The sequence below is a fragment of the Chiloscyllium plagiosum genome, chromosome 6, assembly GCF_004010195.1.
Source record: "Chiloscyllium plagiosum isolate BGI_BamShark_2017 chromosome 6, ASM401019v2, whole genome shotgun sequence".
Lineage (NCBI taxonomy): Eukaryota > Metazoa > Chordata > Chondrichthyes > Orectolobiformes > Hemiscylliidae > Chiloscyllium > Chiloscyllium plagiosum.
In genome coordinates, this window is record NC_057715.1 from 51791891 (window position 1) to 51804170 (window position 12280).

At 40.1% G+C, this 12280-nt stretch overlaps 1 protein-coding gene across 11 annotated transcripts in view; it reads right to left on the reverse strand.

Annotated features, from left to right (window-relative positions):
* Window positions 1–12280, reverse strand: part of LOC122550578 (protocadherin Fat 3-like) — a 794139-nt gene that overhangs the window by 197870 nt on the left and 583989 nt on the right. The gene's annotated exons all lie outside the window — the stretch shown is intronic.

Below are 12280 nucleotides of genomic sequence, written 5' to 3' on the forward strand. Positions count from 1 at the left end.
CAAACTGAAAGACTAAAAAAGTGCGATTTCATGCAAATTATTTTTCTAGTGCTCTGGATTGGATTTATGTAATTATTAGAATAAAAGTCTTAAAGAGTTTGATGGGGCATATGAAAAAAGGTTGTTTCCTCTAGTGGGATGGAACAGAGACAATAATCTTAGAGTAAGGACAGACATAAAAACAGACATAAAAGGACTTATTTCTTTTAGAAGACAGTGAACAGGTGGAATTCTATTCCGCTACGGGCTGTCAAAGCTGGATTGTTAAATAAATTCAAGATAGGAAAGTAGGAACAGGACTAGAGGAGTGCATCTGAGTGGGATGCAGTTTAAGAGCATTGGTGCAGAAATGACCTCTTTCTACACTTTAGGGATTCTAAGATTTTCAACATATTCAAGTCTAAGTTTCCATAACACACTGGGCAGAGAATTCTAAAGAGTCACAACCTTCTGAGTAATTCCTCCTCATCTTGGACCTAAGTGGCATCTCATATTTTTAAATATTGCCCCCTGTTCTAGATTCCTCAGCCAGGGAGAGCATCTTTCTTGCATCTACTCTGTCTAACCCATTAAGTATTGTAAGTTTTAATTAAATCGTGTGACATTTTTCAAAGCTTCAGAAAATACGGCACAGTTGACATTAATAATTACACATCTACATTTTCCAAATGCTCACCATTTAATAAACTTTCTGTACATCTGTTCTTCCTACAAAAATGGATAAATTCACAGGTTTACACATTATATTCTATCTGCTATGTTCTTACTCATTCACTAAGCCTGGTCAAACCTTTCTGAAGCCGCTTTACAACTTTCTTACAACACATTTCGCTTAGCTTAATATCTTCTGCAGATTTGGAAATATTTTACTAGCTCCCCTCCTCCAAATCATTGAGGTATTGTGAAGAGCTAGTACCAAGTACCAATTGTGGTTCCCAACTATTTGCAGACTGCCAATGCGAGAATGACTAATTTATTCATACTCTATTTTCTGCCTGTTGCCTATCATTAGTCCATGCCTCCAATCCCATTTGCTTTAAATTTTCCAACTAGCTTCCTGAGAGGGATTTTATGAAAAGTCTTTTGAAAATCTAAGTATACAACAACCATTGGCTGTCCTTTACCAATTTTATTAATAATATTTTCAAAAAAATCCAACAATTTATCAAACACAATTTCCCATTTGAAAATCCATGCTATTTCCGATCAGATCATTATTATCCAAGTGTCAATTTATCCCATCTTTTATAACAAATTCTAACATTTTCTCTAATATTGATGTAAGGCTAACAAGTCTCTGGTTCCCTCTTTTCTTTCTTACTCCCTTCTTAAACAATCGGGTTACATTTCTTACCTTCTAATCTGTAGGAATCCTTCCAGAAACTACAAAATTTTTAAAGATAATGCTAATATACTGATTATCTGTAGCCAGGTCCTTCAACACGTTGGGATATAGACCATCATTTCTTTGTGATTTATCAATCTTTGGTTCTATTAATTTCTTCATTATAATTTCCTTATTAACACTAACTTATTTCAGCTCCTCATTCTCCTAGTCCCTTAGATTTCTAGCTTGGGATGACTTATGGTCGCCTTCTCAAGTTGAAGTCAATCACCCATGATAATTGTTTTGCCCATGCTACATGATTCTCTCATTTCCTGATTAATAGCATGCCCACACTATCACCACTGTTTGTCTGTAAATAATTCCAACCAGAGCCTACTGCCCACTGCTGTTTCCTAGCTCCACTCAAAAATTCCACACGTTGGAAAAACCATGGGAGATCCTTCCCTACTAATGAACTGATGTCATTTCCCATTAGCAATGCAAACCCATCTTTTTGCCTGTCCATCCTAAATGTTTGATATTTTTGAATATTCCGTTCTCAGACCTGGCTACCATGCAGCCATGTTTCTGTAATGGCAATTAGATTAAACTCATGTATTTCCATTTGTGCCTTTAGATCATTCAAGTAGAAACAGACCAAGGTAGACATACTTTTAATCAGCAATGGAATCAAAAATTATGGGAATAAGGCAGGAAACTGGAGTTGAGAATTATCAGATCACCCATGAACTCAACCAATGGTAAAGCAGATTTGATGGGCTAAATGATCTTTTTCTGCTTTTATGACTTATGGTCTTATAGCAATACAAACATAAATTGTTGTTAGCAACTTTCATTATCTAGTTACATATGCTATTTGTAGTGAGGTGAAAGATAGCCTCACCTAGATATCTAATTTTACATTGCAATATAAGATGAAAATATGGAAATAATTTCTGATTTGAAATAGAGGTTGGTTCAACTCAGTCTGGCAAGCTGGTAGCGCAGAAATAGGCAGAACTGAAATTACAAGATAATTCACTACTCTGGACTCAGTCAGTTTAAATTATAGACAGCAATCAATAAAAAAAAAATCAATTCTATAAAAACAACCATCTCACAATATTAAAGATTTATAGGTCAAAGCTTTTCACTATCTAACTGTTTAAATATAATTATTTCCTTCTTCACCATTTTCTCCCCCTTTTGAGCACCTTTCCCAGCCCTCATTATTCATACATGAGCTTCGACTGTGAGTGCCAGTGAATTGGTCAATAGCTTAAATCACAAAGCTCAATCTCATGCTAACCCAATATTCACATATGAATGTTCCATTGGGACAACTAGATAGTAATTAACCCTTACCCAAGAGCATTTAAACCAACATTAATGTTCTTATCGTTCCCTTGCTGAGAGCTACACACAAGGGGACTGAACATGGGATTTTGTTGAACAATGCAGTTGCACTATAGATTAAATAAGCTTGCTGAGTTATATTTATTTTGGGATGGAGGAAGTGGGTTAAATATGGCCTGTGCAACTTCAAGTTGATATTTCTAAATAATGCTTTTTGAAATACATTTTTCAAATAGAACTACAAAAATCAAATTAAAAACTATTTTGAAGTACAATTAAATCAAATAAAAAACACAGACCACGTTCAAACTAAAGAAAAACCTAATAACGATATTTTCAAGTATTGCCAGATATTTCAGTTAATTTAAAGCAATCTGATACAAGTAATAATAATCTTTGTTGCATGAGATGAGTGAATCCTAAACATTGTTTTTGACTTATGATAAAAACACTACACTGGAAAGCACATTTTCTAGACAGGAATAATGTAAAAACAACTGTTGCAGCGAAACAGCCACCATGCCAAAATATAGATCTGAACTTTCTTTGATTACTAGTTTCAAACAAAAATAACTTGTTAATGCCACATGCAGACCATTAAAAACACCACAAGAAATCAAAAAGATATTTTTTAGTTCTAATTTAGTTGGGTTCTGAGGAAGGGTCACTTGACCAGAAACATTAACTCTGATTTCTCTCCACAGATGCTGCCACACCTGCTGAGCTTTTCAACTTGGGACTAGGAGAATGAGGAGCTGAAATAAGTTAGTGTTAATAAGGAAATTATTTCAATTTCTATTTTTGTCTCTGGTTTACAGCATCCATTGTTCTTTGGGCTTTTAAAAGATATTTTTGGTTGGGACTAAGCTGTGATCAGGCTGGCAGTGGAGGGTATGATATGGGATGTAGTTGTAGTTAGAGGAATGAAATGACAGATTTTGAACAGCAATGGCAAACTCAGTAGAACCTTCATCTTGTGCATAAATTGTATATACAAGTTATTCTGTCTTTTCCCCTGAATCCAGGAGCTTTGAATTGAACTAAGATGGGCTTTGTCTTAAATTTAAATTTTTTTCTTATCTATATCTTGTTATTAATATAGATGCTGTGGTGTGCCAAGTTAAACATTTTTAACTTTTTGCTTTGTAAAAAGTGAAAGTGGAAACATTGTACTGTCCTGTTACATTTGAAATGGAATGCAGAGTAATTGAGAGGCTTTCTGTAACTGTCTTCAAGTCATCTACACATGTATCTTTACATCATTGCTTTAGTCTTAAGTATGCAGAGGTATTTCAAGAGGACATATATTATCAAATTAAATCTATGATGTCTTTACAACACACCACACAGGCGCAAATCATAAAGGTCTAAATCATTTTTGTGTCAAGTAAGATAGTTTTGTTATGTTATTTTGATTTCTTTTCAAATTAGAACTTTATGGGGTAGTCCTAAGTATTATCATTTAATGTCAAAGGGAGACTTGAGAAACCTTTCAACCAACTTCCATCTTAAATAACTTTGATCAGAAAGAAAATAAACCAAAAAACTGAGGATGCTGGAAATCAGAACCAAAACAAACATTGCTACAAAACTCTGAACTCAGGGAATTCTGCAAAAGGGTCACTGAAACTGAAACGTTAATTCTGCTTTCTCCCAACAGATGCAGCGAGACCTATTGTGTGTTTTCAAGCAATTTCTGTTTTTAATTAGAAAGACACAGATGAAGGCATGCACTGGTTCTCTGAAGGAATGGAAATTAAAAAGGTACATCCTTTCCAAATGGTGAGAAACACCTTCTTTTAAGTGGTTACCTGTAGTAAAAGTGGCAAAGTATCAGTGCAACCATTCCTTTCAACTACAAGCTATGTAATCAGACTTAACAAGCAGCAGTAAAATGCAGAAGGGGTGGGGGGGAATCAAAACAAAAAGTATGGTTAATAAATATATTCAAAAAATCTCAATAATACTCCAATTTCTTTCTCTAAATGAGCTAATTCTGCACTCTTTATGAGCAAAGTTCCCTATTGAGACCAAGGGAAGTATAGAACTTACCATTACATGTCTTGCAGAAAAACAAAGAAGGTGCAACTCAATAGTGTATCTTCAGGGTTTGCATGTTCTCAAATATTTCATAGCCAATGGATTACTTCAGATATGGACTTACCATTATAAAGTAGGAAAATATGTAGACCTTCTTATGCACTGCCAGACCAGACAAAAACTGAGGAGATAAACTATCAAAAATCTGTTTAACAATGTTGATGGAGGCATTAATTTGCTGGGGTGAGTGCAGGCTTGTTTCTTGGATATTTTTAACAGTATGCTTTTTTTCTGTCCACCAGAGAAGGTACATTGGACCTTGATTTAATGCTGTATGTGAATGTTGGAAATGTTAGCATTGTGTATTCCAACATTGAAATGTCAGTGCAGATTTTGTCCTTTTTTTTTCTGCAGTATTCAATCAATCCACTGACTCAGGTGGGAGAACTACCATTGAGCTAAAGCCTTCACTTTCCTGATCATCTTATATCTATCACTACAAGATTGGCGAACCAGGTAGATTATGAATTCCAGAAATTCATTTTACTCTTCAGTCATATCTTTAAATTAAGCCTGATTAACAGAATGGAGATCTGTTGGTTATAAGGAAGCTTTTGTTTTCCAGGGAAAAATGATACACAACAGACCCAAATTTGGGTTCAGACATTGGACTGATTTTTACTAAAAATTGGTGAAGGGGTGTCATTTCTGGGAACAAAAGTAGAAATTGCTGAATAAGCTCAGCCAGTCTGGCAGCATCTGTTGAGAGAAATCAGAGTGAACATTTTGGGTCGAGTGACCCATCCTCAGAGCTGACAGTAGCTGAGAATTATTGGGGGTGTGTGAATGATTGGGGGGGGGAGGCGGTGTGTGAATGATAGGTGGGGATACCGTCTAAAGAGAGAGAAGAACGGTTGGACAAAGGGGTGAATAATGATCTGCCTTGGAGGGTGAATAGCAGGGTTCCCAAGAGGAAAATGATGTGCGTTCTTCCAGCTGGTGCTGAGCTTCATTGGAGTACTACAGCAAGTCTGAGACACAGACATTGGTCAGCGAACAGGGTGGTATATTGAAGTGGCAGGCAACTGGAAGCTCAGGGTCTTTCTTTGCAGACAGAATGTAGGCATCCTGGGAAGTGCTCACCCAGTCTACACTTCATTTCCACAATGTAGAAGACATCACATTGTGAGTAGCGAATGCAGTTGACTAGATTGTGATAGATGCAGATAAAGTGCTGCTTCATCTGAAAGGTATGCTTGGGCCCTTGGATATTGAGGGGGCGAGGAGGTAAATGAACAGGCATTACATCTTCTGCAGTTGCTGGGGTAGATGCCATCGGGCGGTGGAATGTGTTGGAAGAAGAATGGATCAAGCTGTCCCAAGGGAACAGTCCCTGTGGAAGGGTGACAAGGAAGGGAAGGGGAATGTGTGTCTGGTGGTGGCATCTTGCTGGAGGTGATGGAAATGGTGGTGAGTGATCCTCTGGATGTGGATGCTGGTGGAATGGTAGGTAAGGGAAAAGGGAACCCTATCAGTGTTGTGGGAGGGAACACAGGGAGTTGAGGGTCGAAGTGCAGGCGATGAGTCGGAACCAATTGAGGGCATTAATGGTGCGGGGGAAACCTTGGTTGAGGAGGTTGGTGGACGTTTCAGAGAGTTGTCAAAGTTGGCATTTCAGAGAATCCCTCATCAAAAAACAAATGCAACGGAGATGGAAGATGAGGATATTTGGGTGAAAATGTGTTGCGCTAGACAAGCACAGATGGTCAGGCAGCATCTAAGGAGCAAGAGAGTCGATGATTCGAGCATAAGCTCTTCATTAGGAATGCTTATGCTCAAAATGCCAACTGTTCTGCTCCACAGATGCTGCCTGACTAGTTATGCTTTTCCATCGCCACACTTTTTGACTCTGATCTCCAGCAAGTGCACCCATTGGACTTTTGCTGCTTTCCCCTACATATGGCTACATTCTACCAACTAAAGCTGCAGTAGGTCACAACACAGTTGCACAAGTGGGCACAATAGCCCAGCGGAGGTACTGCTCCACACTCAGACCTCCACTTTACTGCTCCTTAAACATTCCTTCCAATATCAAGATAGGAAACCAGAGACTAAGCGATACACTGGCTAATAGCAGCCTTACGTCAAGGATGTGGCTGTCACTTTACACCATTGCCACACAGGGTCAACACATCACCCTGGTATACAAACTGTGACACCATGAAGTTTATACCCACCACTGATACAGCAGACCACAATAAGGCTGGTGAGGCATGACTTACCCTTTACAAAACCATGTTGACTATTCCGAATTGAATTATTCTTATCTCTTACAATCCTTTCCAAAACTTTACCCACAGCCGAAGGAAGGCTTATTGGTCTATAATTACCAGGGTTGTCTCTACTTCCTTTCTTGAACAAGGGGACAACATTTGCTATCCTCCAGTCTTCTGACACTATTCCTGTAGACAATTATGACAAAGATCAATTGCAAAGGCTCTGCAATCTCCTCCCTGGCTTCCCAGAGAATCCTAGGATAAATTCTATCCTGCCCCGGGGGGTTGGGAGCTGACCATTTTCACACTTTCCAGAATTGCTAACACCTCCTCCTCATGAAACTCAATGCCTCTAGTCTAATAGCCTGTATCTTAGTATTGTCCTCAACAAAATTGTCTTTTTCCAGTGTGAATACTGATAAAGGGCTTATGCTCGAAACGGCGACTCCCCTGCTCCTCGGATGCTGCCTGATCTGCTGTGCTTTTCCAACATCACACTCTTGAGTCTGATCCCCAGCATCTGCAGTCCACACTTTCTCCTAATAATCGAATTGTGGTCACTATCACAAAAGTGCTCATCTACCTCCAAATCTAACACCTGACTTGGTTCATTAGCCAGTATCAAATCCAATGTGGCCTTGCCTCTTGTTGGCCTGTCTACATACTGTGTCAGGAAACTCTCCTGCACTTGCAAAGCTGGAGAAAAACTGACCCATCTAAAATATCCAGCTATAGCATTTACAGTCAATATTTGGAAAGTTAAAGCCCCTGTAAAAGCTACTCTTTTACTTTCACTCTTATCCAGGATCATCTTTACAATCCTTCCCTCTACATCTCTGGAACTTTTCAGCAGCCTATAGAAAAGTCGCAACAGGATGACCTCTCCTTTCCTGTTCCTAACCTCAGCCCACACTACCTCAGTAGATAAGTCCTTATCAAGCGCCCTCAGCAGTGGGTCCCACTCCCGAGGACCACATTCATAAAACTATGTAATCCTTGTAGAACAGATAGAAGCCATTTGCCCCATCAAGTCTGCACCGATCCTCTGAAAAGCATCCCAGCTTGTGCAACCCTGGATATTACAGGGCAATTTAGCATGGCTAATCCACCTAACCTGCACACTGCAGAACTTCCCAGTGGAAGAAATAGCCATAGAGATCACAAGGACCCTTTGCAGATAATGTGTGGGCAATAGCATACCCCCATTCCAAATGAACAGAATCACATCGGTATCATTTTTGGGAATAATCTGGTAGTCACCATCATGGTATTGGGACTTTAGAAACTGTTAAACTGATTTTGTGGGCAATTGATGGTGGAAAGTTTGTACCCAATGCATCATGGTAGTCTAATCTTATAACAGACCAAGAAATGGATGTAAATTTGTAGAGATGTCAATGAGGAACAATGAAAGTTATCATATTTAAAAATCACACAACACCAGGTTATAGTCCAATGAGTTTATTTGGAAGTACTAGCTTTTGGAGCGCTGCTCCCTCATCAGGTAGCTAGTGGGGCAGGATCATAGGTCACAGAATTTATCATAAAATTTACAAAATGCTTTACTATAAATTCTATGTCCTATGATCCAGCCCCACTAGCTACTTAACAAAACAGCAGCGCTCCAAAAGCTTGTACTTTCCAATAAACCTGTAGGACTATAACCTGGCATGTGTAATTTTTAACTTTGTCCACCCACAGTTCAACACTGGTACCTCTACATCCAGAGTTATCATGCCCATCTTTGCAGAGTCGATTAGTCAGCTCTAGTTCAATTGACTAATGCCTCATTGGTAACAGATTTTCACTAATGATCTCTGTGTGTTCAGGAACCACACCCTGTCACCTCCACAATTCAGAACCTGGATTCTTGGCACTGGCCCTGAAAGGGGACTCTTGGTGGCTATTGACCCAGAGCTTGGGGTCTTGACAGTGGCAGAACCTGGAGCAGACGCTCCTGGTAGTGGTAGCCCAGAGCAGGTCAGCATCGGCATCGGGATCTTCTTGGTATTCAGTGTCATCGTTGCTGTTCCTGCAGTGGGACTCCTTGAGGATTGGAATACCTTGCAGAGGCCTTGCAGAAGCCCTGAAGCTGTTCTTGAGACCCCAATTTGAACAGAAGATGAATCTTATTTAAGTAAATTTCTTTTTATCCTTACTGTACCTCAAAATGGCTCTGGATTATGGCAACAAAACACTTTTCACTGTACCTTCAAAATAGGAGAGACCATAGATAAATCATGAATCATTATTATCCCCAATGCAGATTAAGAAGATTGCTTAATTTATTTTCCAGTAAAGGTAATGTAAAACAATCCTCATTTTCAAAATATGAGATCAATTTTGAGTTCTCTCCCACTGTGTTCATGGCTCCATCAAACTGGTTTGCACAAGCTTCCAAACTCAACGTGACTGTCAAATAGTATGCTGACTGCTTCCGTGGTCTTTGTAATGGAATTGACTTGCTTTCTCGCCAGATCATTATCTATCTCTTTATGAAGACTGCATGCATGGCCATCTATCCAGAGGAAGAAGCTAGTAAACAACCAGTAAATTAATGCATTGGTCTTTGGGCAGCTCCCTTTTGAAGTATATAAGGCGATTTAGACCAGAATGCCTCATTCATCAGTTTTTCTGGGTGCTTTCATTCAGAGCTGCTATAGGTGGCAAAATCGAGCTGTTTGCCTCTATCTATAGAGCTAAGGAACACATGTTTCTTCCAAGACTGCCAGATCTCTGTGTTTCAATGTCCCATAGTACATGGTTGTTCCAACATTAGTCACAAATTAAGAACATATAATAAATGAATCCAACATGCGTTTGCAATATTTTTGAGTATTTGTGACCTTTGTGGTGAAATTTACTGTTTCTTCAAAGCTAAATGTTAAAACATTGAGAAACAGAATACTATCCAGTCCAAATGAAAAGGACATAATCATTTAAAGGTGAGAGTTAAATATTAAGTTTGGAATACGGAGGAAAATGACAGGCATCAATCAAGTGAAGCAAAATCAATGTGGAAATAGAAAACAGATTTTGTGAGCAAATGGTGTGGTCGGACTGAAAACAAAAAGTGCTTGAGATCACAGTGGGTCAGGCAGCATCCACAGAGAGAAAGCAAGCTAACATTTCATGTCTAGATGACTCTTCATCAGAGGAGGAGGAGGCAGCATTTATGCAAAAGAACAAAAGGGGGCTGAGATGCTGTGGGAGAAATGATGTTGATAGTGCAGATTAAGTGATTGGAATGTGAGAATGATAGAACAATGGTGTGTCTAACTGCCAGACTGGAAAGAGCAGACCACTGAGAGGGGCAGGGGATGGGAGGGTTGGAGTGTTCCACAATCGGAAGGTGTCGATCTCAATATTGAACCTAGAAGGTTGTAAAGTGAAGAGATGTTGCTCTTCCAGTTTATGTTGTGATTTGCTGGAGCATTGCAGCATGCAGAGGACAGGCATGTGGGCATGGGAGCTGGACACTGTGCTAAAACTATTGGCTATGGCAAGGTCAGGGTCATGCTTGCACACAGACCGGAGGTGTTGTGCAAAGTGGTCACCAGTCTTACCAAAGTAGAGTAGGCTGCATTGGGTGCAGTGAATACCGTACACAAGATTGGAGGTGGTACAGGCGAAATGCTGTTTCACCTGGAAAGAATATTTCAGCCCTTGGATGGTGAGCAGGCAGCAGGTGATGAGCAGGTGATGAGGTTATGTAGGAAGGTGCCTTGGGAAAAATGGGTGGTGTTGGTGGTCAAGGGATAGATTAGCATGTCCCAGAGGGAGCAATCCCTGCAAAATCAGGATGGGGAGAGTTAAGGAAAGTTGTGCTTGCTGGTGGCATTCTGCTGGAAGTGTCCAAAATAGCAAAGAATGATCCTTTGATTGAAGAGGCTGGTGGGATTAAAAGTGAGGACAAGGACGACCCAATCACGCTGTTGAGTATGATGGAAAGGGATGGAAATGTGTTGCTGGAGAAGCGCAGCAGGTCAGGCAGCATCTAGGGAACAGGAGAATCGACGTTTCGGGCATTAGCCCTTCTTCAGGAAACTTCGGGCATTAGCCCTTCTTCTTTCCTGAAGAAGGGCTAATGCCCGAAACGTCGATTCTCCTGTTCCCTAGATGCTGCCTGACCTGCTGCGCTTCTCCAGCAACACATTTCCATCTCTGATCTCCAGCATCTGCAGACCTCATTTTCTCTTCTATGATGGAAAGGGGCAAGGGTGGAAGCATGGATGATAGGGCAGGTGCAGTTGAGGGCCCTGTCAATCACAGTAGGTGGGAAACTCCAGTTACGGAAGAAGGGCTTGACGTTGGAGTTCAGGTTCATAGTTCCTTGAAAGTGGAGTTGCAGGTAGATAGGATCGTGAAGGCAGCATTTGGTATGCTTTTTTAAAAATTAGTCAGAGTAGAGTATAGCACTTGGGAGGTCATGTTGCGATTATACAGGATATTGATTAGGGCACTTTTGGAATATTGTGCCCAATTCCAGTCTCTCTCCGATCAGAATGATGTTGTGAAACTTGGAAGGGTTCAGAAAAGATTTATAAAAATGTTGCCAGGGTTGGAGGGCTTGAGCTGTCAGGAGAGGCTGAATAGGCTGGGGCTGTTTTCCCTGGAGAGTCAGAGGCTGAGCGGGTGATTTTATAGAGGTTTATAAAATCATGAGGGGCATGGGTAGGGTAAATAGACAAGGTATTTTTCCTGGGGTGGGGAATCCAGAACTAGAGGGCATAGGTTTAGGGGTGAAAGGTCGCTCTTAATTTTTCCCCCTAAGGGGCAACTTTTTCATGCAGAGAGTTATGCATGTATGGAATGAGCTGCTGGAGGAAGTGTTGGAGGCTGGTACAATTACTCTGTTTAAAAGACATCTGGATTAGTATATGAATAGGAAGGGTTTAGAGGGATATGGGCGAAGTGCTGGCAAATGGGACTAGATTAGTTAGGATATCTGATCGGCATGGACGAGTTGGACTTAAGGGTTTGTTTTCATGCTGTACATCTCTATGACTCTATGCTTGGTTTGATGGATGACATGATCACACATGCAGCTTACATGGCAATGGTAGCCCTCCTTGGCATTTGAAAGTATTGTCCTGAGAGAACAGTACTTCATTATTTTTAATAACTAGTAACCAGGTTCAATACAGGGTAATCTCCCAGACTCAGCAAAATAAGACAGTACACTAAAGGATTCTGGAAACTGAAACTATCAAGCTAAACTAAGTAGCTTGTAGGGGATTTGAAATTTAATGTCACAAACTGTTGTTCATCATTCTATTCC